The sequence below is a fragment of the Triticum aestivum genome, chromosome 6B (genome assembly GCF_018294505.1).
Source record: "Triticum aestivum cultivar Chinese Spring chromosome 6B, IWGSC CS RefSeq v2.1, whole genome shotgun sequence".
Taxonomy (NCBI): Eukaryota; Viridiplantae; Streptophyta; class Magnoliopsida; order Poales; family Poaceae; genus Triticum; species Triticum aestivum.
The window spans coordinates 642,864,961-642,870,309 of record NC_057810.1 but is presented as its reverse complement, the minus strand read 5'-3'; the positions used below and the strand labels follow the sequence as shown (position 1 = coordinate 642,870,309).

The 5,349-nt window shown below is 38.2% G+C and overlaps 1 long non-coding RNA gene across 1 annotated transcript; it reads right to left on the bottom strand.

Moving 5' to 3' along the window:
* Window positions 1-1,670: 1,670 nt before the first annotated feature.
* Window positions 1,671-2,843, bottom strand: LOC123138453 (uncharacterized). The gene is made up of 3 exons (XR_006469162.1): window positions 2,675-2,843; window positions 2,080-2,421; window positions 1,671-1,711 (listed from the first exon to the last, which is right to left on the bottom strand). It is a non-coding gene; the product is annotated as an uncharacterized lncRNA (long non-coding RNA).
* Window positions 2,844-5,349: the final 2,506 nt, after the last annotated feature.

The window sequence follows — 5,349 nt, the reverse complement described above, 5'->3', positions numbered from 1 at the left end:
ACACTCATCGATTTTGATAAAAGAATAATATAAATATTTGTAAAAACCTCAGTGGTACGGTAGTACACTGTACACAAGGGAGGTACTTTACCCATTCTCTTGAAATTGGGAATAAATTGTAAAGGGCGCTGGCATACAACTTTGTACTGAGGTAGACATGAGTTGAATTATAAAAAACTCAAAGGTGTTGGCAATCACACCTCACAAACAACACTCTGCATCTTTTCAAATTTGTTGCAAAGGTAACAAAATATGTTAGTGAGGGCATGTCAATATATTATGTGATAGTAGGACATTTCCTAGCAAAACACAACTATAACAAGAAGAAAGTATGCAAGTAGCCTACACATTGACTGAATGCCAGTATTTGAACAGGAAAGACACCTAAGGAAATATGAAGATGCTTTTTTTGTAGTTATGGGCTGTAGCTACACACAAATGGTACCAGGTAAAGCAATGACGTAATCCCTCGTTCCCATGGAAATGGTCAGAAAAAAAAACAAATCTGATCGGTTATAATTTTCTCTCCAAAAGCTAGCAGGCCAGGGAGTAATCTAATCACCAATTAAAATCACTCCAGATTTAGTTCTTAAAGAGAATGAGTAGGGCAACATATCTGGTAATGGAAAAATGGTTCATTTTCCCATGATCAGATAATACCATCATACAGAAAATGATGTTGACATCCAAGCCAGACCACAAATCAAAATTTCCAAACCAGTTTTGTACTTACAAGAGAAACACATGTATGGAAGCCATGAAAAGGTCTCTTACAAATGGGATTATCTTGTGAAAACGACCTTTGAGGAAACAAAGGAAATAAAAACGGAAAAATTAAATGCAAACTTACTAATTACATATGAAATTTCTATCCAAATGGTACTAACAACATAAAAATAGTAGACAAGGTAAAATCATATCAAGGTCATTCAGATAGCTCCATTAAAACATAAGTTTTGCAATATTGTGAAGTAACATAAGGTGGGACAATAGTGCATAACAAATACATGAACCAACAATAACAATCCAATAAAAAAATTGTCCACATTATGAAACTCAAACTAAAAGAAGGTACCCAACTGATTATTGTACAGAGGCATTCATTATTTCTGATAGTGGGTAACCTTGTTTCAGATCTCTTCACAAGTTAATTAGTGAATACTTCCAAACATAGCTTTACTGTGTTAGAAAAGGTGGCTCATTTTCAAGTAAAGTAAATTTAATTAATCAAAAATCATTGATAATATAAGTTGCAATATATACCGAATTATTGTCATTTTATTTTTAAGGGCTTTGAGTGAAAGGTTGCAGATTAGACTTTTCAAGTACATTGTTACCTGCAAGCCGAGCACAAGAAAAACAAAAAATATTTCAATTAAGTGATGTTAGTAGGTTTACCAAATTATAGATCTAAGAAGCTTGCAGTAACTAATAATTGAATGTGAGAATGAAAAATAATCCTATGGCATCCATACTACTTATCACTACTACTAATTCATGTAAACATCATGAATCGTTGAGGAAACCACAGAGGCAACCAACCATAATAGTATCACTAATACTAATTGTTGTAAACATCAAGAGTTGTTATCCCTGTAATCTTCCGTCGTAAGCTTATTAGCTGGACCATTATAATGAGCAATTGCTGAGCCCCCCCCCCCCCCCCCCCCCCCCCCGCCCCCTCTCGGATTGAGGTACAAAATCAACTGACCTGACACAAAAAGGTTAAATGGCATTAGTACACCATTCGTATTGTTGATCTGTTCAGGATGGAGGTCCAAACTATACAAATACGCAATAAAAAAATAACATGTCCATCAGTACATCGATTGTTTCAACTCCATTCTCATGAGATGCCCCATTGTTAGTTGCACATATTAATTTTAGTTTTAGTCACAGGTCAGATGGGAGAGAACCAAGGACGTGAATATTTGGAAATAGGCATATTGGGTGAAAGAAGAGCTGGCCTGAATACGCAAGAGGATGTGACCATTGACTCTAAGGGACAAGTGCATAAGTCCAGTCACTCAAGTTTTCGAGAAAAGATCAGCTAGATGAAGAGGAAGTTGGTGTTTTTACAAAATCCTCTGGAGCATCTGCCCATCTCCTCTGGGATCCTCTCTCCGGTGGTGACTCGGCAGTACAGCCGCGCCCACTAGTCTCCAAATATGCTCAAATCAATTGACCATCGCCAACAACATTACCTGTATGTACAAATTGGATTGGCAGTATGTCAGGGCAAAGAAATTGTTTTGTGGAAAAAGGAATCGTACATGAAAAGAAAAGAAATATAGGGGGGGCCTGGTGTATTGTTGTTCCCATACACATGTCCTCGTGTACAGTACCCTCAATCACCTCCAGCCTGAATTATGCAGTTGCTGGAGCACCATCGAGAAGAACAGGTTACCCAACAAGAGTACCCTATGCAAGAAAAAGAGAGGAGGATTAAATTAGAAGCTATGGATGAGACGTCATCCGCTACCGCCGCCGTTGCCGCCAGAGCTATGGATGTGGATATGTCCCAAGGCCAGCGGCCCATGCCGCACACTCGCACGGCCCAGCACCACCTGGCGCGGGTTCCATTGCCGCAACCTCAGCGGAGGCATCGCCGACTCGTTGCGGCTGCCGCCTTCAGGACCTAAGAGAGAAGGGAAGGGAAGATGAGCGAACTGACCTGGAGGCAGCCACTCGAGTGCCAGATTCCCTCAGACGCCTCGCCTTAGCTAGGTCCCCTGGACCGCCGCACGCGTCTCATCGGCTCCCTTGAGCGCTAGATCCCTCTTGCGCAGCTTGGCATCCGCGGGATCCCGTCGACCACCGGTTTCCTCGCTAGCATCGCCTCCTCGACTGCAGATGATAAATGGGCCGTTGAGGCCCAATCAACGACAGGCCTTCAAAACAGTCTCCAGAATAGCTGCCCATCAAGACAGGCGGCCCAGTCGCGGTAAACTGGCGCTGAAACATCATCTGACGGTGAGAAACGATCTAAATGCATAATCCAACGGCCAAAATCGCTGGGGGCATGAGAGATCTCGGTTTAGGCTCAGTTTTACTGTCCTTAGTTAATTCATGATGCTACTGAAAACTATTATGAGGAAGGAATATATGCTTGTAGGAATTGCAATAATATCAAGTTTCCTCTCTATGTGTTGAAAATTTGGAAGTTATACTTGTTTTGTCTTCCTATGCTAATTGATTATTGTTCCCATAAGTTGTTTGCTCACAAAATCCCTATGCATAGGAAGTGGGTTAGACTTAAATGTGCTAGTCATATTCTTCATGATGCTCCTGTTATGTTTCAATTCTTATCTTTTATGTGAGTATCATTGTCATCATCATGCCTAGTTAGAAAGGCATTAAAGAAAATTGCTTGTTGGGAGACAACCCAATATTTACCCTTACTGTTTTTGTGTGTTCACATGATTATGATACTGTAGTAATCATGTTTTATAACTTTTGTTTCAATAAAGTGCCAAGTAGAACCTTTGGGAAGACTTGGATGAAGTCTATATGATCTTGCTGTAAAAAACGGAAACTTTAGCGCTCACGATATTAGCTGCCATGTTTTACTGGAGAGTGCTTTTAGGTTGATTCTTTTTGCAGATGAGTAATAGACAAATTCTTCAGGTCCACCAATTTATTTCAGAATTTGTGGAGTTCCAGAAGTATACGTTTGATACAGATGACTACAGACTATTCTGTTTTTGACAGATTCTATTTTCTACGTGTTGTTTGCTTATTTTGATGAACCTATGAGTAGTATGTAAGGGTATGAACCATAGAAAAGTTGAAATACAGTAGGTTTAACACCAATATGAACAAATAATGAGTTCATTACAGTACCTTAAGTGGTGGTTTGTTTTCTCTTACTAACGGAGCTTACGAGTTTTGTTTTGAGTTTTGTGTGGTTAAAGTTTTCAAGTTTTGGGTAAAAGATTCGATGGACTATGGAATAAGGAGTGGCAAGAGCCTTATATTGGGGATGCCCAATCCACCCCAAGGTAATATTCAAAGACAACCAAGCAACTAAGTTTGGGGATGCCCCGGATGGCATCCCCTCTTTCGTCTTCGTTCATCGGTAACTTTACTTAGAGCTATATTTTTATTCACCACATGATACGTGTTTTGCTTGGAGCGTCATTTTATTTTGTTAGTATTTGCTTGTTGTTATTTATAATAATGTTTTGCATCTATATTTTAAATAAAAATGCCAAGGATAGCCTTTACCATGCTTATTTTGCTAGTATACATGTTGCTGTTTGAAAACAGAAAGTTTACCGCTGTTGCAAAAATTCCCTAGAAAAGTCAGAGAACGGTATAATGTTGAAACTTTTTGAATATTGAGCTCTGATAAATCTTCTACATCATAGTATGTTTCTCATAATTTTTGGAGTTAGAGAAGTATGATGAATCTTGCATTCTTTACAGACTATACTGTTTTCGCAGATTGCTGTTATGTTTGCATTGTTTGCATATGTTTGCTTGTTTAATGATTCTATTTGAGGATATGGGTATTAAATATGCAGAGACATTTAGTATTCAATGTTGAGTAATAATCTTAGTGATTTGTTACAGTAGAAAATGATAAGGTTTTGCATTGGTTTATACTAACCTATATCACGAGTTCTTGTTGAGTTTGGTGTGGATGAAGCTTTTGATAAAAAGAGAAACCATGATATGAGAGGAATTAAGGAGACATAAAAATTCAAGCTTGGGGATTACCAAGGCACCCCAAGATAATATTTCAAGAAGTCTCAAACATCTAAGCTTGGGGAAGCCCCGGCAGGCATCCCACCTTTCTTCTTCAACAACTATCGGTTAGTATCGGTTGAGCCTAAGTTTTTGCTTCTTCACATGAGTTGTGCTATCCTTGCAATGTCATTTTGTTTTGCTTTTCTTGCTGTTTGAATACAATACCAAGATCTGAAATTCTTAAATGAGAGAGAGTCTTCACATTACATAATTATTTAGCTACTCATTGATCTTCACTTATATCTTCTTGGAGTAGTTTGTTATTTACTTTTGTGCTTCACTTATATCCTATGAGTAAATGGTTGAATGAGTTGAATGTCATAAATCTAAAATTATATATGTTTCGTTTGCTTACTCCATGGGGAGTAATGACTTCACATCTAAGAAGTAGAGGTTGTAAATTTATTGACGGTTAGCAAGCATTGTATTAGTCATTTGAACAATTCATGAAAGATTATTGAAGGAAGAGAGATTTCACATATAAATATATTATCATAGACATCTTTTATTATTGTGAGCACTCATTAAGTATGACATGCTAAAGAGTTGATGTTGGACAAGGAAGACAACGTAATGGGTTATGTTTTCTCACATCTC